We start from the raw sequence: 27209 nt of genomic DNA on the forward strand, positions 1-27209 counted from the left end.
TTTTGCATCTAAGTTCATCAGGGATATTGGCCTATAATTTTCTTTTTTTGTGTTGTCTTTGCCTGGTTTTGGAATCAGAATTATGCTCGCCTCATAAAAGGAGTTTGGAAGTCTTCCTTCCTCTTGAATTTTTTGAAATAGCTTGAGAAGGATAGGAGTTAGTTCTTCTTTGAATATTTGGTAGAATTCACTTGTGAAGCCATCAGGCCCAGGACTTTTCTTTTTTGGGAGTTTTTTGATAGCTGTTTCAATCTCATTTGTTGTAATTGGTCTGTTTAGGTTTTCTGATTCTTCCAGATTGATTTTTGGAAGATTATATGATTCAAGGAATTTGTCCATTTCATCTAGGTTGTCTAGTTTTTTGGCGTACAGTTCTTCATAGTATTTTCTTACAATATTTTGTATTTCTGTTGTGTCAGTTGTTATTTCTCCACTCTCGTTTCTAATTTTATTTATTTGAGTCCTCTCTCTTTTTTTCTTGGTGAGTCTTGTTAAAGGTTCATCGATCTTGTTTACCTTTTCAAAGAACCAGCTCCTGGTTTCATTGATCCTCTGTATTGTTTCTTTAGCCTCTATGTCACTTATTTCTGCTCTGATCTTTATTATTTCCTTCCTTCTACTAGCTCTGGACTTTACTTGCTGTTCTTTTTCTAGTTCTTTTAGATGCAGGGTTAAGTTGTTAATTTGAGCTTTTTCTAGCTTCTTGAGGTATGCCTGTAATGCTATAAACTTCCCTCTCAGGACTGCTTTTGCTGTGTTCCATAAATTTTGAGTTGATGTATGCTCATTATCATTTGTTTCTAGGAATTTTTAAATTTCTTCTTTGATCTCAATGTTAACCCATTCATTGTTTAATAATGTGCTATTTAGTTTCCAAGTGTTTGAATATTTTTCAATTTTTCTATTGTGGTTGATTTCTAGTTTAATGCCATTGTGATCAGAGAAAGTGTTCGATATGATTTCAATCTTCTTAAATTTGTTGAGCCCGCTTTTGTGCCCTAACATGTGGTCTATTCTAGAGAATGTTCCATGAGCACTTGAAAAGAATGTATATTCTGCTCTTTTAGGGTGAAAGGTTCTGAAGATATCTATTAAATCGAGTTCATCTAATATGTCCTTTAAGTCTGCTGTTTCTTTGTTAATTTTCTTTCTTGAGGACCTATCTAATGATGTTAATGGGGTATTGAAATCTCCTACTATTATAGTATTGCTGTTGATCTCGCCCTTTAAGTCTATCAAAGTCTGCTTTATATATTTAGGTGCTCCTATATTAGGTGCGTAGATATTTATAATGGTTATATCTTCCTTTTGTATTGCTCCCTTTATCATTATGTAGTGACCTTCTTTATCTCTAACTATGGTCTTTGTTCTAAAGTCCATTTTGTCTGATATAAGTATTGCTACCCCAGCTTTTTTTTCATTTCCATTTGCATGAAATATTTTTTTCCATCCTTTTATCTTCAGTCTGTGTGCATCTTTTGATTTAAGGTGTGTCTCTTGTAGACAGCATATGTATGGGTCCTGTTTTCTTATCCACGCAGCTACCCTATGTCTCTTGATTGGATCATTTAATCCATTAACATTTAAGGTTATTACTGATATGTAATTGTTTATTGCCATTTTTTTTCTTTAAAACTGTTTTTCTCTTTTGCTATATTCTTTTTTTTCCTTTGATCTGTTTACAACAGGTCCCTTAGCATTTCTTGCAGCCTTGGTTTGGTTCTAGTGAAATCCTTTAGTTTTTTTTTGTCTGTAAAGCTTTTTATTTCTCCTTCAATTTTAAATGATAGCCTTGCTGGATAAAGTAGTCTTGGTTGTAGGTTCTTGTTCTGCATTACTTTGAATATTTCTTGCCATTCCCTTCTGGCCTCAAGTGTTTCTGTTGAGAAGTCAGAAGTCATCCTTATGGGGGCTCCTTTGTAGGTGATTGTCTTTTTTTCTCTAGCAGCTTTTAATATTTTCTCTTTATCTTTTAGCTTTGGTAATTTAATTATGATGTGTCTTGGTGTTGGTTTCTTTGGATTTCTCCTTAATGGAGTTCTCTGTGCTTCCTGAACATGTGAAATATTTTCCTGCCTTAATTGGGGGAAGTTTTCCACTATAATATGTTTGAACAAAGTCTCTATCCCTTGTTCTTTCTCTTCTTCTTCAGGAACCCCTATGATGCGGATGTTATTTCTCTTCATGTTGTCACAGAGCTCTCTTAGAGTTTCCTCAGACTTTTTGAGTCTCTTTTCTTTTTTCTTCTCTGCTTCCATGCCTTTATTTATTGTGTCCTCTAACTCACTGATTCGATTCTCTGCTTCATCCATCCTGCTTTTAATTCCTTCCATTGTATTCTTTATTTCAGATATTGTATTTGTCATTTCTGTCTGATTCTTTTTTATTATTTCAATGTCCTTTTTTATATTTGTTATCTCTTTATTTAGGTTTTCGTAATGGCCATCTATGGTGGTTCTAATATCTTTGAGCATCCTAACAATTGTTATTTTAAACTCTGCATCTGGTAATTTGGTTATATCTGATTCACTTAGGTCCTTTTCTGGGGATTTCTCTTGGTTTATTTGTGTTGTATTTCTCTGCCTCCGCATTTTCTCTTCACGAGAGTGGCTGTGATCACGTGCTCGGGTGCACAAGCGTTGGTGGCCTTGGCCTTTGCCCCGCCCCCGTGTGTGATGTTATGCTCGGTCCTGAGGGCACTGGCGAGCACCTTTGCTCAGCTGTGGGTCTCCACCTGTTTCCGAGCTTTCGCCCTGCCTTTGCAGGATGATCCCACTCAAGGAACAGCTGCTAGCCTTGGCTCTACCACCAGGAAAGGCTGCGTGCCCAAGCTCAGCTTCATAGCGGAACTCCGCCTCTTCTGGGCTTTTGGCTCCACCCCCGCGGGAGGAGCCTGCTACCAAGTCAGACCACAAGCCTGGGTTGCACAGGCGGGGCAGGGATGTGCTCCTCTGCCCTTGCTCCAGGGCTGGTTTCTACCCTTTCTGGGTTTCCCGCCCTTCTCCCGGAGGCTGGATTACAGGCTGCCAGCAGCTGAGCTTAGCCGCTTTTGCACGCCCCCTTCTCCCTAGCCGGGCAAGATTGAGCTCACACCTGAGCCCACTGGTGGCCAGCCGGCTTCCGCCCCTGCCAGCAGAACCGCGCTTTTGTCTCCTGCTGCCGCCCGCTCTCCGGTGCGCCCTCAGCCGTGTGGGTGGGGGCGTTGCAGCTCGGACCCTAAGACTCACTACCGTAGACCCGAAAGCTCCCTCCTTCTATGCGACTCTGCTCTGAATGCCGCGAGGGAGCTTGTTTGGCTGCTCTCCTGCTTCCCTTTGCTGGTATTGCTGTTTCCGGGGGAAATATTCACTTCAGCTTTGGGGAGTGACTCGTCTCAGGGGTTAGAGTGGCTATCTCCCAAAAATGTTTCTCCCTATGCCTCCTAGATTGCACTCTCTTCCTGTTACTGTGGTTCTCTCCCCTCTCCCTCCGTCTCCAGGAGCCCCGGGTGAGTGTGAGAGAGATGTTCTGCGTGGTCCCTTTAAGAAGGATCCTGGGTCTGAGAAATCAGACTCTCTCACAAACAGTATCCTGACTTGTTTCCAGCTAAATACTGTCCTTATGCTTCTTCTGGGCTCTGGGGCTGCAGGCTGGGGCTTTGTTCCTGGGGCTCAGGGCCCTTTCCCCTCTGCTAAACTCACTTCCCGCCACGCGAGTCTCTCCCTGCTGCCGTTCACTCCGAGAAGCTGGGCAGCCCTCTCCGCGTTTCCGCTTTTCCTACCAGTCTCTGGGTGGCTTCTTCAGCGTTCCTGGGTTGAAGAGTCCTTTTAGTTTAGTCCAAAGTTGGTTTTTCCAGTTGATAGTTCATAAAATTTGTTTGTAATCCACATTGGTTCTGGGAGGTAGATGCTGGTACGTTCGCCTACTCCAGCGCCATCTTGTCTCCCACCTTACCCTCCACTTTTGCCCTCACTGGATTCCTGCTCACTCTTAAATTGTTGCTTTCATCTACTTTACTTCACAGAAATAAATGTTTCACATCCTTGCTACTTCTCTAGAGCAGCAACCCTTAATAAGCTAGTGATTTTTATTCCTGAGGGTTCCCAAGTTTAAGATAATTAGAGTTAAAAATTTTTTTAATAAAACTGATCTAAAATTTTTTATACCCAAGATGTTAAAATAAAATTATGCAGTCTTAACAACAGAGTCCTTAATGTAAATGTAATTTTTTAGATATTGTGAGAAAAGAAGGAGGTGTGATACCTTCCCCATTACCTTTTGTTCTTGATACCAAAGCCTACCTCAAGAAACAAGTACAATCTCAAATAAACAACATAACTTTACAACTACAGGAACTAAAAAAAAAACAAAAAAAAAACCAAGGTTGAGAGTTAGTAGAAAGAAAAAAATAATAAAAATCAAAGCAGAAATAAATATAATTAGAGACTGAAAAAAAATTTAATAAAAAAGGCCCTGGCTAGTTGGCTCAGTGGTAGAGTGTCGGCCTGGTGTGCGGGAGTCCCAGGTTCAATTCCCAGCCAGGGCACACAGGAGAAGCACCCATCTGCTTCTCCACCCCCTCCCCCTCTCCTTCCTCTCTGTCTATACCATCAATGAATTAGACAGCATAGAAAAATAAATTTATATAAACATTATAATATTCTAAGACTGAATCATGAGAGCATAGAAAACCTTTAATAGACAGATTCTTACTTAGCTAGGAGATTGAACCAGTAATCAAAAAATTTGCAACAAACAAAAGTTCAGAGCAGATAGCTTCATTAGTGAATTCTACCAAACATTAAAAAATATTTAATACTTGTAATTCTCAAACTCTTTCAAAAAATTGAAGAAGTCAATATTACCCTAAGACAAAAATCAAACACAGATACCACACAAAAAAAGAAAACTACTATCCCATATCTTTCATGAACATAGATGCAAAAACCCACAAAATATTAGCAAACCAAATTTAACAATACATTGAGAAGATCAGATACCATGATCAAGTGAGATTTATTCTAAGAATACAAGGATGGTTTAACAACCACAAATTAATCAATATGATATATTAAATTAACAGAATGATAGCTAAAAATCATATGATCACCTCAGTAGATGCAGAAAAAGCATTTGACGCATTTCAATATCTCTTTGTAATAAAAAATTTCAACAAAGTAGAAATAGAGGGAAGGTACCTCAGCATGATAAAGAACATATAGGACAAACCCATAGCTAACACTGTACTCAACAGTCAAATGCTGTAAGACAATGATGCTCACTATCACCACTTATATTTATCATGCAATTGAAAGACCTAGTCACACAATTAGACTAGAGAAAGAAAGGGCATCTAATTCAGAAAGAAAGAAGTAACTCTCTATTTGCAGATGGCATGATACTATATATAGAAAACCCTAAAGATTACACCAAAAAACCTGTTAAAAGTAATAAATAAGTTCAGTAAAGTTGCAAGATACAAAAACTATATATATTTATGTCTATATATAAAGCAGATCACTTTATAATTTTGAAATGGAAATTCTTAAGAAAGTTTTACTATTACTAAAATTCTATATGCACTGGTAACACTTCAAACATAGCACATATGTTGGTCAAATAAGTTTGTAAATATGATATATAGGTTTGCTCACTTATAGTTTGCATTGGCTGTGGGAGATAGGCTGAAAGCAGGCAGGGTTGTTATACCCTAAGGCTTAGTTTTAAAACTAAGGCTTTCCCACCCTATGTGACTTTGTATCAGAGACTTTCTTGTTTGTATATTAGATTAAAGGTTTTGATTTCTACACTGTAAAATGAGGCAGACCAGGAGTTTGCTCTCTCTCAGTTCCTGAGATTAGCATTAGAGAAGAGAGCAGAGAAAGGTCACATGGAGGAGAGGAGAGGCAGCCAAGATGGTGGAGTTCTGAAGGAGAAGCCAGTTTGTGCAGAGTTTGTGCAGAGAGAAGAAGATGGGGAACAGAGATGAATAAGGCTGGTGAGGTAGAAACCTTTGATTCTAGGAAGCTCGGATTAGTTAGTGGCTTTGGGAGCCCTGAATGGAAAGGGACTGTTTTCCCACTGTGTGTATTTCTTGCCCACCAGGTGCAAGCTAGGATTAAAGCTAATGGCCCACCAGTTTTTGGCTCCATTGTTTCATTACCATCTGTCCGAATTAAATACAAACCTGCATTGACCAGGCGGCTGTGATGGTGGCCATGGCTACTGGCTTTACAACATAGAAAATTGATACAAAAAGTAGAATATCAGAATAGTTATTTAACAATGAATAAAATTATAACTGTCACTATAAAACAATTTGCAGGTGGCATGTAGGCATAAGAATAATCTAAAACAGGGGTCCCCAAATTACAGCCCACGGGTCACATGCAGCCCCCTGAAGCCATTTATCCAGCCCTCGTTGAACTTCCAGAAGGTGCACCTCTTTTATTTGTGATCAGTTAGAGAAGCATAGTTTCCATTGAAATATTGGTCAGTTTGTTGATTCAAATTTAATTGTTCTTTATTTTAAATATTGTATTTGTTCTCATTTTGTTTTTTTACTTTAAAATAAGATATGTGCAGTGTGCATAGGGATTTGTTTATAGTTTTTTTTTATAGTCCGGCCCTCCAACGGTCTGAGGGACAGTGAACTGGCCCCCTATGTAAAAAGTTTGGGGACCCCTGATCTAGAATATCTTGATATCCAAGAAAGTAAGAAAGCATATGAGAGAGAGAGAGAGAACAAAAAGAAGATTAATACAGTCATCCCTCACCATATAGTGGTTCTCTTTTTGTGGTCTCATTGTATCGCAGATTTTTAAATTGTATATATCTAATTTTGTATCTTGGATTTTTTGCTATATTGCATGATTTTTCAGTATATAGGTATTTTTATATATTTATTATTTTAATTAGTTTTGCAGTAAAATAAGCATTTTCTAGCCTAAAATATTGAAAACAATGTAAAAATATATAAAAATATTAATTAAAATGTATTAGTACTCACTGGTAAGTATCCATATAAAATTTTATATGTTGTTAAATTTATGCAGGTTTAAGAGTGTAGAAAGTATTTAAGAGCATAGGAAGTATTTATAATAGTGTGGGAAAGGTTTGTAAGAGTGTGGAGAGGGTTTATACAGCCTTAAAGATATATAAATAATAAAATAAATATAAGGTCGCTACTTTGCAGACTTTTGCCTATCACGGGGGCTTCCACTGGCCATATGTGGGGCAACCATAAGAATTTTTAACAAAGTGATATATTATAGGCCCCTTTAGAGGAAAAAAATCCATGAGAGATAATAAAACACTGTAAGGTATTTTTCCCCACCGAGGAAGAAGGAAGGGCATAGCCACGAAGTGTGAAACAGCAAAAGCTTTATTTAGTACGGCGCATCCCGCTGACAAGGTTCTCTGGTCCAGGGACAGGGGCCAGAAAAGTCGCATGGGGGAAATTTAAAGGGTCATTAGAGCGGTCGAGCTAATATGATGTGGTGAAATTTCATTGACTGGCAGACAGTCGCTCTTTTCCAAAGGACTCCTGGGAAGTTTCTTTTGGTGCGCATGAATGTGGGTGATTCCAGCCAAAGTTCCCGGGTCTGGTTCCTCATGTGACCTTCCCCCATTGCCCACCGACCTCACATTCCAACATTTTATGTTAGATAGGGGTGCTGCTGTTCATCTGGCTACTTCCTGCTGGTTAGGGGTGCCATGAGGAGCAGAGGTCAGAAGGTAGTGGCTTTGAGGGGAGTCAAAAGGAACATCTGTTTAACTGTGACTCGAGAAACTTCGCAGATGTGGTCCTGTAAGAATTTTTTTAAAAAGGAGTAAATATGAGTAATATGCTAATAATTAGAAGAGGATTTAAGATAGGGGCAGCCCAGGTGAGGTTGGGTGGTTGCCACCAGCAGGTTGTAGGCGGACAGATTCTTGCTCAGTTTCTCTCACAGACTGTTGAGGATATTGATGTTTTCTTCCATCTGGCCAGTCTCATTGAACAGCATTGCTCCCTGCTTTAACTCACTCTGGTGGCACGTTCCCGGTGGGAGAGGCAGGAGCAACAGGGGTATCTGCAGGGCCCAATCTTTTGGTGAGCTGGAGACGAGTAGGGCCCAGTGGTTCCAATTGCCAGCGGTCCTGCATGGGGGCAAGCTTGAGGAGAGAGACATAGTCAGAAATGAGCATAGCATTGATTATGGGGGAGACTTTAGTAGTGAGGAATGGTAGGAGTAAGTGGGAAGATGCTGTCAGCTGGATAGTGGTTTAGAGACTTTGTAGAATGTCTCAACCTAGAAGGGGTGCAGGGCATGAGGGCATAACTAAAAATGAGTGTGAAAAGGGGATTCCATTCAAACTGCATGTCAGGAGTGGTGTGTGAAGGGGAAAAGATGGGGTCCCATCCACTTCCATAACCGAGACCCGTGAGAGAACTAGAGCTCCAGAGTGTGATGGCAAAACAGAGAAGGAATACTCCACAAGAAATGAGATGGACTTACCCGTTTCTGCAGCATTACCCTGGGCTTGGCATAGGTGATGGGAGTCTTTGAGTCTGGCATGTTAGTCATCCATGAAGCCTAGGAGTTCGAGCAATGGGCCCGCCTGGCTGGCTTGGCCTCCCATTTGGGTGGCTGGTCCTCCATGTAGAGGCACAAGGAAAAGCCTGTTGCCCCAAAAGGGCAATCGCTCCACCAGTGACCAGGCTGCTTGTAGTCAGAGCAGGGTTTAGTGGGCAGCTGAGAGCAGGGCACTGCTGGGCCCAGTAACCCTCCTTGTCACATTTAAAACAAGCTTCTGGTGGGGTTCCTCTTTGCAGCCCAGACTTGGGTCAGGCACCTCCTGTGCCTTGCCTCTGTTGATCTGCCAGCCTCAAGGCTGCCACAAGAGCCTAAATTTGGAGTGTTACCTTCTGCTGCATGTGGGTCTGGTGAGCAGCCTAGGCTTTTTCCTCCCAACCATTAAAATCTTTAAATACAATGTTCATCGGGTCTTGAATAGGGGTTTAGAAGCTGAGAATAAGAGGAGGGGAATGCTGGAGTCAGGGGCAGGGAAGGGCCAGGCCTTCCTGTAGGAAGATTGGGGTTGGGCCATGGGGTCAGGAGCCCTGCAAACCCACATGGGGACCAATGCCTGGCGGAGGAGGCCTGATGGGAGAGGGGCTTAAGAACACAGAGGAGAAGGGAGGGGCCCCTGGCCGGCAGGGGAGAAGGCTTCCTGGAGGAAAGAGACCCAAGCAGAAAAGGTCTGCAGAGGGACCAGAGAGGTATCCCAAGGGAGGGGCACCCCTAGGGTTGGGCAGCAGGGGGAGAGAGTTCCTCAAGGGGGCAGGTGAAGGAGGAAAAGGCAGGAATGGAGGTTTCTCTGGCCAAAAAGGGCCTGTGCCGTGTAGCAGTTGGCACAGAGATTAGGACGGGAGCATAAATACTAGAAGCCTGGAATGTAAGGGATCTCCAACCAGTACCCAGTTCTTTTGGCAATAGTTAAATTGATGAGGATGTTAAAATCAAAAGTCCCTTTAGAAGGCCACTTGGTTTGATTATCCAGTGGGTTCTGTGGCCTGGCCACAGTGGAGAAGAAGGACAGTTTTTTCTTCTTTAGGGAAGGAAAGATTTTGGATAAGGCACTCCAGGAGTGTTTTTGAGTCAGGTTTAGATTCCTGTGCCTCTATGGCTGCCCTCAGTCCTCGGAGGTGTCAGAGATGAGAATTGGTATCCCACAACTCAATCTCTGGTCACTGGATGGTTAGGTAGAGTGGGAGTGACCAGGACAACTTCATGGGCACACACACACTCAGAATGGATAAGAGGTCCCTGACACAGCTGCGATTATGGACAAGGAGTCTCAGTGGAAAGAATTGAGGGGAGGTTGGAGGCAAGTGACAATGCACCATGTGCTGAAGTGGGTGAAAAGTCGGCGATTGGTTCTTTCTCAGAGGGGAGGGGAGAGGAACGGCCCCAGCAGACTTCAACTCCTCCCAGGTTTTGGCACCAAATGTAAGGTCTTTTTTTTCACAGAGGAAGAAGGAAGAGCATAGCCACGAAATGTGGAACAAGCAAAAGCTTTATTTAGTACAGTGCATCTCGCCCGACAAAGTTTTCTGGTCCGGGGGACTGGGGCCAGAGAAGTTGCATGGGGAAAACTGTATGGGGGAAATTTAAAGAATTGTTAGGGCAGTTGAGCTAATATGATGTGGCAAAATTTTATTGGCTGTAAGACAGTCGCTCTTTTCCAAAGGACTCCTGGGAAGTTTCTTTTGGTGTGCATGGGTGTGGGCGGTTCTAGCCAAAGTTCCTGGGTTTAGCTAAGGTTTCTCACATGACCTTCCCCCATTGCCCACTGACCTCATAAACACAATAATTGATAAACATGTAAATGAGTCACTGAGTCAGTAAGCACATAATAAGGAAATAAATAAGGAATAAGAAAGGACTCTTGCTTACAAAATACCTAATGCAACTGGTAAATTTGGAAGAAATAAAGGAGTTGGAAAGCCATTATTTTGCAAAGTATGACAGTATGGCAAGGTCCAAGCAATAACCATCAATGGATGCTAGATATAGAAATAAATTTAAACAACTGTCAAGGTATTTTATGTCTTGAAAGCATCTACCCACAGATATCTGACTAGTTTCAAGCACAGAAAGCAGATAATCCTTAATATAACCAGTGAGAAGCACACGGACATAGGTTCCCTATAACATATTTCCCCATGTATTAGGCGTATCTTAATTTTGGGGCCTGAAATTTGAAAAATGTGTATTACATAAAGTTATTGAACTCGTTTTATTCATCATAAAATTCATACCACTCCTCATCACTGTCAAAACTCCCATCCATTAGCTTGTTCTCATCTGTGTCTGATGATGAATCAGTGTCTTCATATAATATTGCCTTATCCTCAGTTCCATCTATGGCATTTGAAATGCCACAACCACTGTATAAGATGCACACAGTTCTTAGAACCCAAATTTTTCAAAAAAGGGTGCATCTTATACATGGGGAAATATGGCATTTGTGGTGTCTTAATAAGTACACAACATCACTTAAGTAGAGTTCTGAACTATGATATATTATATATTACCTGAATATAATCACAAGGAAACATTAGAGAAACCTAAAATGGGAAAGATTCTATTAACAGAATGGGAAAAAATTGTTTTTGTAAAAAATATCAGTATCATAAAATCCAAAAGCCAAAGACAGATCATGGAAATGTTTCCAATTGAAGGATACTGAAGTATTATGATAAATAACAGCAATAGCTGATATCAGAATGAATGTTGTATTGAAGTAAAAAATAGATATAATATATTAATAATACATATTATATAACAAAATTTACAGCTATCTATATGTATATACTTGATATACATAGTTCAAATAAACAAACTCTCAGCAAATTCAGAATACAGAATAACTCTACTACAATCTGGTGAAGAGTGTCTTTTAAAAAAAGAAAATTCTAGAAAATTCTATTTAGTGGTTAAATGTTGAAAGTGTTCTAGATTAAGAAAGAGAAAAAGATGACTACTCTTGCCACTTTCATTTACGTCATATTGGAAGTTGTAATTTGTTTAATAAGGCAAATAAAAATAAAAAAATAATACCAAGAAGAAATATATAAAACTGCTATTTTTACATATAATATTGATGTAAAATATTTCAATCTGTAGAAAAATTATTAGCATTAATAAGAAATTCAGCAAGCATGTTGAATAAAATGTCATTAAAGAATTATAATTGCGTATTTATATATCAGGCATAAAAATGAACTTTTCTGATATCATCAGAAACATAAAATCCTTTTCAGTAAGTTTAACAAAAAATACATAAAATTTTTTCAAAGAAAGTTCTGAATCATATTGAGAGAGATGATATAATTAAATAACTGTAAGAACATAGAATATTCATGGTTAAAAGACTCAATATTACAAAAACATTCAATAAAACCCAATAAAAATCTCAATAGTTCTGTATATTTTTGCAACTTTTAAGTTGATTATTAAATTCATACAGAAATATAAATAACCATAAGTGGTAAATCTTGTTTGAAAATGACTTGTTCTCTTTGTTATTAAACTCTAGATAAAGCTACTAAGACCTTGTAGTATTTGCATAAGAATAGACAAACAAATCTATGAAATAAAATAAAATTCATAATTAGCTCAATTCACATTTGGACACACTATATATCACAATCTAGAGCTCTATATCAGTCTTTTCAAATAATGGTAGTAGGCCAATTGAATATACAATTTAGAAAATGAAAATTACTCCATCTCTCATTACATCAGTTCCCAACTGATTTTATAACTAAATGATAAGGGTAAAAGTAATGCCTCAGAAGAGAATATGGGATAGTATATTTAAGGACTTGTATTTGAGAAAACTTTTCTAACTATGCAGGGGAAAAATGGATAATTTGAACTATATTAACTCTAAGAAAGTCTCTTCATCAAAAGACAACGTTAAACAAATGACAGGTAAATCAGAGTAGAAAAATATATTTAAAATACATAAATCTGAAAAAGAGATGTATTCAGGAATATATGAAGAACTTATACAAATAAGCAAAAGGTAAATGAATGTCTTAATAGAAAAATGTGCAAGAAACTTGAACATTCTCTTCACCAAAGAAGGTATCCAATATATAAGAAGTATTTATTTTATTAGTAATCAGGGAAGTAACACATTTATAATTCAGTAATACACCACTGCTCACCCATCAAAAAAGCTAAAATTGAAATGGCTGCCAATGCCTACTGCTGATAATCATTGAATGTGGCTCACCTGTATGAGAATAGAACACTTAAAAATGTGCCATTTTCTACCTTATGACCAACAATTCTACTCATTAGTATGTACCCCTGACATGCATGCTTGTGTATACCAAGAGAAATGTATAAAATGCTTACTATATCATTATAAGAACCAAAAGCAACTCCAAGGAATGATTATGTCATTATGTATATTTATACACTAGAATTTATAAAGTAATGAAATCAATTAATATGACTACTTCTAATCATATGGTTTTATAAAGCAGTCACAAAATACTAACATTGTTAACATTTACGTAGAGTTAAAAAATAACAAGAACAACACATTGCACTGCTTAGAGATGCATGCCTTGTGTTAAAATGCTAAAAAAGATATTTTCAAACATATTTCTGACATGGGTTAGTATCTAAAATACATAAAAAAACTCGTACAACTCAACACCAAAACAAACAAAAAACCAAACAATTCAATTACAAGATGGACAGAGGACCTGAACAAACACTTCTTTCAAGCTGACATACACATGGCCAACAGATATGTGAGAAGATGCTCAATTTCACTAGCTAGTAGGGAAATGCAAATTAAATCTCAATGAGATACTACCTCAGATCTGTTAGAATTGCTACTGTTAATAAGATATGTAATAACAAGTGTTGGAGAGGTCATGCAGAAAAAGGAGCTCTCACTCACTGCTGGAAATGTAAACTGGTACAGCCACTATGCAAAAACAGTATGGAGGTTCCTCAAGAAAAATAAGTGTAGAGTTATCATATGACTCAGCAATTCCTCTCCTGGGTATCTACCCGAGAAACAAAAAATACTTATTCACAAAGACATATACACCCCTATGTTCATTTGCAACATTATTTACAGTGGCCAAGACATTTAAACAGCCAAAATGTCTTTCGATTGGATAAAGAAGATGTGGTACATACATACTGTGGAATATTACTCAGCCATAAGAAAAGATGAAATACTGCCATTTGTGACAACACGGATGGGACTTGAGAATATTATGCTAATCAAAATTAGTTAGTCAAAAGCTAAGGACCATATGATTTCATTTATATGTGGAATATAAAAGTGAAACTTACAGACACAGACAACAGTATGTGGTTACCAGATGGAAAGGGTGGGAGTCAGGTTAAAGGGGGCCAAATATTTGGTGATGAAAGATGATTTGACTTTGGGCAGTGGGCACACAATGCAATGTATCATAGAAACATACACTTAAAACTTATATGATACTATTAACCACTGTCATCTCAATAAATATAATTTAAACAGTAAAGTAAAACATTATTAAGATAAAATCCTATAGAAAAACACTGAATGAGTTATCACGGAGGACATGAAAATAGATACTTCATGGGAAAAGATGAAGCTAATTACTAAAAGGTGTCTCAAAGTGGCTTTTGGGGGGGCTAGCAATATTCTCTTTCTTGAACTGAATGATGATTATGCTGGTGATTTGAAGTTGTAGATCCTTGTTTCAAGACCATTTTTGTTGAACTCTAAAGCCTGAACAATGCTATGTGTAAAGGCAAAATCATGGCGATCATAAGATTTTATTTTTGTTTTGTTTGATCAACGTAAGTGGTTATATTAAGAGAACATAGAAAACTATTAGAACAATCAGTCAGTTTAGCACAATCTAGAGGGCACATTCATCTAATGTTAATGGCTGCCTCTTGCTATTTGACTACACTATTACACTACTAGTTAATGTGAGATTCCTAAAGAGTAAATGACTGATTGTGAAATGTGATAAATTCAATATAAAATATATCACAAATGATTCCAGAAACCCAAATCCAGCTGAGAGACCTTTTGAAGTGCTTTTGCTTTTTTTCTTTATGCTATAGCATTTATGAGTAATAGGCAGAACTCTAAGTTCCTCTAGTTTGTATATAAAAACTGTTTCTGTAAGAGTAGCATTTAACTGATGATTTGTCTGGAAAATAAATAATTAAGTGGCTTACTGAACATGGAGTGACAACTGATGTCAGTGCTTTGCTTGGAGGTTCACATGACAATCCCTGTCACATGGCCATGCCTATTGCATTTGGTAAGGAACAGCGAGATGCCCCATGGTCACAGCACCTCCTCACTGAGATATAGGAAAGGCTATTTGTGGGGTCTTATAATGCAATGCAGCAGATAAATATTCCTTGCTCTATTTGACAGACATCTGGTTCCAAATGGAATGTTGAGTGCTATCATATATAGAACACTCTCATGCCACTCCACTTCCATACTGATAAGTCAGGGTGTCTGCTGGTTCTCTTATTAAGTTGGTGAAGGGAAGAGTCTGTCTGAATTTTAGATGTCTAAAGTTTAACATACATTATTCTTACAGCAATAGTTAAAGGTGCAAGTATTTGCCAGATTTTATTAGCCCGAATTGGTATCAACTTAGCAACATTTTTTATATTTTCTATTGTTACCAAAAATGTCTATACCTTACGTGAAGGCTGACTAGACTGGTTTTATGACAAATGGGAGAAGTGAACTTTCATAGTTACCCTTAAAGTCTCTTCCTCTCTGCACCCCTAGAACTCACAGTGACTCTTATTTGGAGAATGAAAGTTTTTCTCTGACTCTGAACTTTCCTGAGCCCAGATATACTCTTAGCAATTACTATTCCTTCCACAAAACATTTTCATTAAAAGATCAAAAACAAGAAGTCCATAAACAGTTTCTCAATATTAAAAGAAAGATTATGCAACACACAAAAAATGTAGAATACAAATAAATCCAGGCTTCTCTTAGCAATGACTGTGGGCCTGCAATCTGCACAGTATTGCTGAAAGCCGCTCTTTTACATTATTGGTGCAGTTAATACTGGTATACAGATTGTGGATGGCAATTTTTAATGCATATTTCTTTTGATTCAGCAATCGCATGTCTAAACATGTATACCAAGGTACAGTGTAGGCTATAACATTATTGTTGAAAGGGGTGATATATATGAATATATAAATATTTAGACTCTGGTTATAATGGTATACAAGTTAAACACTGATATAATAAAATGTTCAGCTCTTGCAAGTGAGTATATAAAACAGTTTTTGATATGAAAATACTTTTATACTATATTTGATGTGGCAAATTTATGACATTGTTTATACGAAACAAACATCTGGATACATCTGTATCCATACACATGTCTACACTTATTTTCATAGGAGATGGTAAAGGCATGAGCTCTAAAATGTTAATAGTAGTCATCTCTGGATATTAGTCTATATACTTATCCAAATTGCTTTTATTTTCTGAAGGTAAACCTCTACTAATTGGATAATAAATTTTTTTTTTATAAATTTTTATTAATGGTAATGGGATGACATTAATAAATCAGGGTACATATATTCAAAGAAAACATGTCTAGGTTATTTTGTCATCAAATTATGTTGCAAACCCCTCGCCCAAAGTCAGATTGTCCTCCATCACCCTCTATCTAGTTCTCTGTGCCCCTCCCCCTCCCCCTAACTCTCTCCCTCCCTCCCTCCCATGTCCTCCCTCCCCCCCACCCTTGGTAACCACCACACTCTTGTCCATGTCTCTTAGTCTCATTTTTATGTTCCACCAATGTATGGAATCATGTAGTTCTTGTTTTTTTCTGATTTACTTATTTCACTCCTTATAATGTTATCAAGATCCCACCATTTTGCTGTAAATGATCTGATGTCATCATTTCTTATGGCTGAGTAGGATTCCATAGTGTATATGTGCCACATCTTCTTTATCCAGTCTTCTATTGAAGGGCTTTTTGGTTGTTTCCATGTCTTGGCCACTGTGAACAGTGCTGCAATGAACATGGGGCTACATGTGTCTTCACGTATCAATGTTTCTGAGGTTTTGGGGTATATACCCAGTAGAGGGATTGCTGGGTCATAAGGTAGTTCTATTTGCAGTTTTTTGAGGAACCACCATACTTTCCTCCATAATGGTTGTACTACTTTACAGTCCCACCAACAGTGAATGAGGGTTCCTTTTTCTCCACAGCCTCTCCAACATTTGCTATTACCCGTCTTGTTGATAATAGCTAATCTAACAGGAGTGAGGTGGTATCTCATTGTAGTTTTGATTTGCATTTCTCTAATAACTAATGAAGCTGAGCATCTTTTCATATATCTATTGGCCATTTGTATCTCTTCCTGGGAGAAGTGTCTGTTCATGTCCTCTTCCCATTTTTTTATTGGATTGTTTGTTTGTTTGTTGTTGAGTTTTATGAGTTCTTTGTAAATTTTGGATATTAGGCCCTTATCTGAGCTGTCGTTTGAAAATATCAGTTCCCATATAGTTGGCTGTCTGTTTATTTTGATATCAGTTTCTCTTGCTGAGCAAAAACTTTTAATTCTGATGTAGTCCCATTCATTTATCTTTGCCTTCACTTCTCTTGCCATTGGAGTCAAGTTCATAAAATGTTCTTTAAAACCCAGGTCCATGATTTTAGTACCTATGTCTTCTTCTATGTACTTTATTGTTTCAGGTCTTATATTTAGGTCTTTGATCCATTTTGAATTAATTTTAGTACACGGGGACAGGCTGTAGTCGAGTTTCATTCTTTTGCATGTGGCTTTCCAGTTTTCCCAACACCATTTGTTGAAGAGGCTTTCTTTTCTCCATTGTGTGTTGTTGGCCCCTTTATCAAAGATTATTTGACCATATATATGTGGTTTTATTTCTGGGCTTTCTATTCTGTTCCATTGGTCTGAGTGTCTATTTTTCTGCCAATACCATGCTGTTTTGATTATCGTGGCCCTATAATATAGTTTAAAGTCAGGTATTGTAATGCCCCCAGCTTCATTCTTTTTCCTTAGGATTGTTTTGGCTATTCGGGGTTTTTTATAGTTCCATATAAATCTGATGATTTTTTGTTCCATTTCTTTAAAAAATCTCATAGGGATTTTGATGGGAATTGCATTAAATTTGTATATTGCTTTGGGTAATATGGCCATTTTGATTATATTTATTCTTCCTATCCAAGAACAAGGAATATTTTTCCATCTCATTGTATCTTTTTCGATTTCCCTTAACAATGCTTTGTAATTTTCATTATATAGGTCCTTTACGTTCTTTGTTATGTTTATTCCTAGGTATTTTATTTTTTTGTTGCAATCGTGAAGGGGATTATTTTTTTGAGTTCGTTTTCTAATATTTCAGATAATAAATTATTATAAAAGAGAAAAAGGTGAACTAGCTCTAAAATTCAGTTTCCAAGGGAGAGAATTATTGAGCATAATGATGAAACAAAGTTGAGACTTCAGGTGGGAACCTTTTCTTTTTGTATTGTTTCTGAGAACTAAGTCTGTATTTTTCTTTGTTTAAATACTATGGTCTTAAATGTCTTCAACAGGGCGTAACATCCATTATTGAATTAACTTTCAGCTTGTCAGTCTTTTTGAACCAGACTTAATTTTTAGTGAATTAGGGTTTGTGTACTGCTTGAATATAGATAATATTGTTTATAACATCCATTGCAGAGCTGCCTGGGAAGGAAGCAGTAAAAAAGGACCAGACTATTCATAGAAAGGTGGCTAGGTAACCGAGATCACACTGCACAGCTGATGTGCCTGCATTTTAAACATTCATGATCTCTGGAGATATAACTGTAAGTTATTGTTTTTTCTTTCTCCTTTAATTTTTGGGTTTATAAACTGGTGGAAGGACAGTGCCTTTGTTTTCATTATCTCAAAGAGATGGCTGCTCCAACCTAGGAATCCCTATCATGTAGGTAAAGGACTACAAATTCTGAGACCAAAGAAAATGAAGATGAAGTCCTGTTTCAATTATTTGTCTTTTGTGTGATGTAAAATAATCAGTTAACTTGATCATGAAAGTCCTCATCAGAAATGCTTTTACCTAGTGGAGGTTTAACTCATATTCAGGGTTACTACACACCCACCTTAATTGTCCAGGGTTAGGTAACAGACAACCAGGGATAGCCCTATACCCTAAAGTTTACTATTTATTCAAGTTAGTCAAATCTAAGCCAAATTGCCCTGCCTCACTTATCCTTCCCTGGGAAACCACGTAAAGTTGTTTGCCCACAATTTCCTCTCTCTGCCTGTGACTGGCCTCAGTGTTTCCCTTTGGAGGTCCTATGTAGCATACTGTGTTCTTCCTCAAGGAGCTGTGAGTATAACACAACTGCAAATTTTTTCTGGTTTTCTTCTCTTGATCTGCATCTGGGATCATCATCATAAATCATCCATGGTGATATGGTTAAAACAATTGGCACAGTGAGCAGGGTGCTTTGGCTCCCGATGATAGAGATGCCATTACACTGCTTGGGTTACTAATTGGATTTCCCAAAAGGAAGAGGCTGCCTGGGGTGACACCCATGTCTGCTGGTGAGCTGACACACTGCCACTGCCACTCTATGCTGTTTGCTTCAGGCTTCGCCATCACTTCCCATCCTAAATTGCAGAATTCATGACCTTAATTTTTCCATAGTTTTTACCACCTGAGCACATGTCTATAGCCTCACTTAGTCACTGGTACCTAAATGCTTGGGAAATGAGGATTTCACATTGACTACCTTGTTCCAGTCTCCTTCAAATGTTGTAGTGTGGATAGCTCCTGCAAGGTCATAAGATGGACCTCATCAGTAAACTGGGCAATGTTAGCATGTGGCCCAGCGTATCTCTGAGAAATTTTAATATCTCATTGCCTGAGCTAGTGCAGCAAATGGAGACTTCACATAGGGTAACTGGAAGCCCCAAGTGGTACAGAAAGCTGATACAAGGCATTTGGTATGACACCTCAAAAAATAGTGTTAGTGCTTCTCTTGTCCCTGTCTCTTTCCAGCTCCAGACTGAGTGGACTATCAGAGCAGACATCCATGGAGACTAGTGGCTAAAATCTTATAACATGGGAAAAGGAAAAATAATATTTTATTCTCTGGGATGCCCTTAAATGAAAGGCTGCCACTTGTTACCATGGCAGGAAGACCACCAGGTGTATATACCAGAAGGGTAAAAGAATCAGGAGAGAAAAACAAATGAATACTATAGATCAGGGGTCCCCAAACTTTTTACACAGGGGGCCAGTTCACTGTCCCTCAGACCATTGGAGGGCCGGACTATAAAAAAACAACTATGAACAAATCCCTATGCACACTGCACATGTTTTATTTTAAAATAAAAAAACAAAACGGGAACAAATACAATATTTAAAATAAAGAACAAGTAATTTTAAATCAACAAACTGACCAGTATTTCAATGGGATCTACGCTCCTCTCACTGACCACCAATGAAAGAGGTGCCCCTTCCGAAAGTGTGGTGGGGGCCGGATAAATGGCCTCAGGGGGCCGCATGCGGCCCGCGGGTCGTAGTTTGGGGACCCCTGCTATAGATCTAACCACCTAGAGATACAAGCCATTCTAAGATTTTATTCAAAATGACAATGAAAAAGGAACTGGTATTTTGATAGGATGTCTAACTCTACTGTTCCAAAGAGCTGATGCAAGTAAAAACTGATGCAAGCTCTATAAGTAAAAACCCCACCCACTGGGAAGCAGACTAGAAAGCTTAAACACACACACACACACACACACACACACACACTTTTATACATTAAGATTTTTTCTCATTTTTGTATTTTTATTCTAATTCATATTTTCTATTCAGAGCTCTGTTTATGTTTCCAACTTGTTGAATTCATTATTTTTAAAATTTTTATTAATTTTAATTTATTGTGTTAACATGAATTTAAGTGTCCCACTTAATATAAATCTCTAACTGCCCACTGCCGTGACCCCCATTATACCTCCTTTGCCTAACTCCCTCCCCACTTCCCTCTGGGATTTGCTGACCTGTCATCTGTATCTCTGTGTTATGTGTATATAATTTCACTAATCCCTTCACCTTCTCTGACCCCATCTCCTCAACCCCCTTTCTTCTGACAGCTGTCCCTCTGCTCCCTGTGACCCCACCTCTGCCTCTATTCCACTCCTCAGTTCACCTTGTTCATTAGATTCCACATATAAGTGAGATCATATGATATTTTTCTTTCTCTGCCTGGCTTATTTTACTTAGTATAATAATCTCCAGGTCCATCCATGCCCTCACAAAAGGTAAAATTTCCATCTTTTTCATGGCTGCATAGTATTTCGTTATGTATAGGTACCACTGCTTTTTAATCCACTCCTCCACTGATGGACACTTGGGCTGTTTACAGATCTTGGCTACTGATAAAAGATTTGTTTTCATGTGTGTGTTTTCCCATGTAGGTATGCATTCTATTCAGTATTTTGCTGTCTCTCCCCCCTTTTTCTTTGCCTACCACCACATCAAAATGTAATTAACACTATTTTTCTTTGCAATTTATTTATTAGTTAATAAAACTGATTTAAACACAGGACAGTGTTTGCTCTTGCCATACAATATATATAATTGAGGGCTTACCTGTTGGGTAGAAATGTCCTGGGGGCTTCCTATGTAAAATCTGAAACTGGTGCTCATATGGAGGGCACGGGAGAAATGGAAGGAAATGCAGACCACTCCATCTTGCTAGGGGACAGCTTTCATAAGCAAGAGAACTTACAAGATTGGTCGTACGAGGCTGAAAGATGAGTAGTTTTCTTCACTTACCCACTAGAACCTTAAAAATTTGTATAGAGGCCTTAACTGTGTTCAGTCACATACACAGGGGGAGCTTTAACTGGATTTAGTTCAGTCCAGATAACCACATGTCTATCTGAAGGCTGTGTCCTTGGGCAGCTTCTAGCATAAGGAAGGTGAGTGGAGTACACATTCCAAGTTCAGGGGAGGGTGTGGGAGCAGTGAAAGGATTCAGCAGTTCATACCAGTTTGGCAGAACTGATACCTAATTTTTTACTGAGTCTGGCAAAGTGGTTGTTAAAATGGCCCTTGTAATCAGGGTTCTCTCTAAGGTGGGTGCCTGGGAAGCTGCTCAATGTGGGGATCATAAGTTTACATTCCTTATTCTTTTTTTTTTTTTTTTTACAGAGACAGAGAGAGAGAGAGATGGATAGACAGGGACAGACAGACAGGAACGGAGAGATGAGAAGCATCAATCATTAGTTTTTTGTTGCACTTTGCAACACCTTAGTTGTTCATTGATTGCTTTCTCATATGTGCCTTGACCATGGGCCTTTAGCAGACCAAGTAACCCCTTGCTCAAGTCAGTGACCTTGGGCTCAAGCTGGTGAGCTTTTGCTCAAACCAGATGAGCCCTCACTCAAGCTGGTGACCTTGCGGTCTCGAACCTGGGTCTTCCACATCCCAGTCCGACACTCTATCCACTGCGCCACCGCCTGGTCAGGCTGCACTTGCTCCTTACTCTTTTTTAACATTCATCTGTGCAACAGTGTATTCTAAGTGCCAGTAGAAATGTTCTTTCTGTCCACAGGTAAAAAAAAATTGCAAGTAAGGACACCAATCAAGGAGCAATATGGAGCATGACCAGGCTGTGACACAGTGGATAAAACATCAGACTGAAATGTGGAAGGCCCAGGTTCAAAACCCAAGGTCACCACCTTGGGTGCAGGTTCATCCGGATTAAGCATGGGCTCATCAGCTTGAGTGCAGGGTCACTGGCTTGAGCGTGGGATCATAGACGTGACTTCATAGTCACTGGCTTGAGCCCATAGGTCGCTAGCTTGAGCAAGGGGTCACTAGCTCTGCTGTAGCTGCCCTCACCCCCCCCCCCCACTCCACTCAAGGCACATATGAGAAAGCAATCAATGAACAACTAAGGTGCTGCAACAAAGAATTGATGCTTCGAATTACTCTCCCTTCCTGTCGGTCTCAACCTATCTGTCCCTCTCTCTGATTCTTTCTGTCTCTGTCAAAAAAGGAAAAAAAAAAGAAACATGGAAATATCTTAGATAACAGTTTTATTATTATTTTTTCAGGTATTATTTAATATTTTTTATCAATACTTTAAAACTTTCTTTTAACATAATCTAGTTTTGTATATCTCTTTTATTGTTCTTATTTAAGTATTAAATGCATGAAATAATAAACTACCTTTGAGTATATCATTTTTTTATATATAAATGGCCATTAGGACAGAGGACCAGTTGTTAAGGTATTTGAATCCCACCAATGTGTGGGAGCCTGCAAGTGTCTGGGTTCAGTTCTCAGGTCAAACTGGGGTCATGTTTTCTTGATGACTTTCTCTAAAATCACCAGAGTATTGTCAAACTTCTATATGCTAGAAGTATACATGGTCATTCCGGGTCAATGTGTGTTTATAGCTACTACAGGTTTTTTTGTTTTGTTTTGTTTTTTAGGAGAAATAAAATCAGGGGCTTTCCTTCTGAATTTCAGTATGTTCTACACACCATTACATTAAAAAAACAGTATCTACTTTTTTTATGAAACCATTTTATATTTATTCTTAAGCCATTTATGATTAAAAACCTTTGAATTGATTTTTTTTTAGGTGTCATAAAAATGAGAAAATGCATTTTACACATCTCTGGAACTTTTATGACAGCAAATTCTGTTCAAGTAAATTATTTTTCTCACTTTGCAAAAGCAGCTTGCAGATGTTCAGCTAATACACTGCTCTGATACAGATTTTCCTTGGTCTATTTTGGTAGAGAAGACATGTTCTATGTTGCTAGCTTTGGAGAAACCTTATGGTTAGAAATGAAGAAGCACTATTTTTCCTCTTGTCTGCAGGAAGACTTCAGCTGCCTGCATTACAAAAGATTGATATTGACAGCATTCCCCCAAACCCCCTCGTACTTTCGGTGTTTGTGAGCCTGTTTCCTAACCAGTTTTAACTGCACACAAGGATCTAGCAGAGCAAAACTTAAGGCTCTGTAAGAGGAATTTCAATTTTTGGGTTGTAGGGCATGATTGAGAGAATAGAAGCTCCTCGACCATATGGAGTGGTCAGGGTCTAGAGTCCAAAATTTGGTCCCAGCAATATGATATACAGTAGAATCCTGGCTCATCAGTTGGCAAAAATCAAGAGGCTGGGGTCCAACCTGGGGGTGCAGCTGTATAATTTGGTGAAACCTTTGTGTGCAGCCCCAGTTGGCTACCTCCATATTCTTGGATGGGGGAGCAACAGTCCAACAAAACAGCCACTTCCGGTTTCTAGCATTAAGTTGGCTTGTCTTACACTCTCAACTGTAGCTGCTTTACATGAAATTTTTCAGAGATCAGACTGTAAGAAATCAGTCTTGGATAAGTTAGTCTTTACTTTTAAGGGGAGTAATAAAGAGAATTCTTTTTTCCTCATTTAAGTTTTAAAGTTTTTGATTTTTTTATAGTTTTAAAGTTTTTGAAAAAGAAATTAACCAGGCAGTTAAAGATAAAAATAGTAGCCTTATTGCTGATAAAGGCTGGGGTGAAAATATGAGTAAATGTGCAAAAAATCAATTTGTGGGTCTGTGTATTGGCATAAACATAGATAAAGGTGTAAATGTTTATGCATATCAATGGGAAGAATAGGTATAAGAAATAGAGAAATAATTATGTTCATTATTTTTTCTACTTTTTTATTGCTTCTTTACTGCAGTGTAGATTTGGCTATACATTTTTTTGGGAAATATTAGGCTAAAGATAAAGATTAAATGCAAACTCTGAATGACTTTTATTATACAATATGTTTTAAATTCATTTTAAGAAGAACATTTTATAGACATATACAATACAACTCACTTTATTAAAGAGAAACAAGGGTTGAGTGGGTACCAATCTTTGAGAAGGTTTCTTCACTTACTGAACCCTCTTTGAAACCAGGATGGTGTATGGAATTGTTGGTAAAGTTCTCCAAATCTATGTAATTTCTGGTATTTTCTTAATTTGATTTTAGAGTTCACACTTTACCAAAAATAAAAAGATTAGATGAGACTGATTATAGACTGAGAATTACATATGTGTTTCAATGCACAACAGTTCAACCTATCCTCTGCATTGATTGCAAGGTATATATTCATACTTATATACAAAGTTTATACCAAACACAATAGAGGCAAAAGGATAGAATGATTAATTCTATCTGGTGGTACAAAATATGGAAATACCTGAAACTAGATTTATTGTTTGACCTGTATTGAGATAGAAAAGAAAGCAACAACATGAACATCTAATTGGATGAGGTTAATCTTGGGCATATTGCCTGCTGCCATAGATTGAATTTTGAAAACAGTAAAGTGAGGATTATGGTAGGAGTAAGGTTTCTAAGGTACAGAAGCTTTTGATTTCCTTTTTATTTTTTTATGCCACTGGTAGTTTAATGTTTATTTCTTTGCTAATGCAAAATGAATCCAAAATTATCAGCAACTGCACTATAATTGTGAGGTTGCTTGACAATGGGGGAAGGTCATGTGAGGAACCAGGTCTGGGGACTTTGGCTGGAACCACCCACACCCATGGCCGCCAAAAGAAATGGCCCAGGAGCACATTGAAAAAGAATGACTGTCAGCCAATGAAATTTTGCCACATCATATCAACTCACCATCACCATACCGATGCTATAAATTACCCCCAGCATGGAAATCTGCACAACTTCTCTGGCCCATCTTGCGGAACAGAGAACCTCATCTAGGATGTGTTTTAAATAAAGCTTTTGGTAGTCCACACTTGGTGGCTACGCCCTTCTTTCTTCCTCAGTGGAAAATACCTTACATTTGATGCCGAAACCTGAGAGGCGCTTAAAACCCATGGGGCCGCTCCTCTCCCCTTTCCTTCTGAGGAAGAACAGGACCACCGACCTGCCACCCACTTTGGCACATGGTGCAGTAAGTACCCTGCCTCTGGCCTCCCTGCCCATAATTGCAGCTGCATCAGAGACCTCTTACCCTTTCCAGGTGCGTGTGTACCTGTGGAGACGTTCTACACACTCCCACTCTACTTGACCTTCTGGTTGCCAGAGATTGAGTTGTGGGATGCCAATTCTCATCTCTGATCACTCCAAGGCTAAGGGCAGCCATAGGGGCACAGAAATCTAAACCTGGCTCAAAAAAACACCCCTGGGGTGCCTTATCCGGAATCTCTCCCTCCCCAAAGAAGAAGAAAATGATCTTCTCCACCATGGCTAGGCCACAATAGCCACTGGATAATCGGACCAGGTGGCCTCCTGAAGGAATTTTCGATTTTAAATCCTCACCAATTTATAGAACTATTGCCAGAGAATTGGGAAATGGTCAGAGATCCCTTACATATAGGGCTTCTAGTATATATGCTCCTGTCCTAATCTCTGTGCCACCTGCTACATGACACAGGCCCCCCCTTTCTTGTATTTTTTCTGAAGTTGGAAATGGGGAGGCAGTCAGACAGACTCCCACATGCGCCTGACCAGGATCCACCCGGTATGCCCACCAGGGGGCGATGCTCTGCCCATCTGGGACATTGCTCTGTTGCAACCAGAGCCATTCTAGCACCTGAGGCAGAGGCCAGGGAGCCATCCTCAGTGCCCTGGCCAACCTTTTGCTCCAATGGAGCCTTGGCTGTGGGAGGGGAAGAGAGAGACAGGGAGGAAGGAGAGGGGGAGGGGTGGAGAAGCAGATGGGCACTTCTCCTGTGTGCCCTGGCTGGGAATTGAACCCGGGACTTCTGCACACCAGGCCAACGCTCTACCACTGAGCCAACCGGCCAGGGCCTACACAAGCCCTTTTTGACCAGAGAAATCTCAGCTAAACCCTCCACTTCTGATCTTTCCTCCTTCACCAACCCCCTTGAGGAGCTCTCTCTCCCTTCTGTCCAAACCCCAGGGGCACCCCTCTCTTGGGACCCCTCTCTGGTCCCTCTGCAGACCTTTTCTGCTCGGGTCTCTTTCCTCCAGGAAGCCCCCTCCCCTGCTGGCTAGGGACCTCTCCCTTCTCCACTGTGTTCTTAAGCCCCTCCCCTGTCAGGCCGCCCTCCACTGACCATTGGCCCTCACGAGGGTTTGCAGGGCTCCTGACCCCATGGCCTAGCCCCGGTCTTCTTGCAGGTAGGCCTGGCCCTGTCCTGCCTCTGGCTCTGGCGTTTCTGGCCGGTTCTGGGTGCCAGGTTCCCCAGAATCCCCCACTCCTCTTATTCTCAGCCCCCAAACCCCTATCCGAGACCTGATGAACATGGCATTTAAAGTTTATAATGGTCGGGAGGAAAAGGTCAAGGCTGCTCACCAGATCTGCATGCAGCAAAAGGTAATGCTTCAAACCCAGGTTTTTATGGCAGCCCTGAGGCCAGCAGAGAAACAGGGGCAAGGCAGAGGAGGTACCCGACCCAAGTCCAAGCCGCAAAGAGGGACCCCACCAGGAGCTTGCTTTAAATGCAGCAAAGAGGGTCACTGGGGCCCAGCAGTGCCCCTGCCGGAGGTCGCCTACTAAGCCCTGCCCTGACTCCAAGCAGCCCGGTCACTAACAGAGCAATTGCCTCCTTTGGGCAACAGGCTCTTCCTCAGTGCCTCTACATGAAGGACAAGCCACCCAAATGGGAGGCCAGCAGTGGACACAGGGGCTACCATCTCT

The sequence above is a fragment of the Saccopteryx bilineata genome, chromosome 9 (genome assembly GCF_036850765.1).
Source record: "Saccopteryx bilineata isolate mSacBil1 chromosome 9, mSacBil1_pri_phased_curated, whole genome shotgun sequence".
In the NCBI taxonomy this organism is placed as follows: Eukaryota; Metazoa; Chordata; class Mammalia; order Chiroptera; family Emballonuridae; genus Saccopteryx; species Saccopteryx bilineata.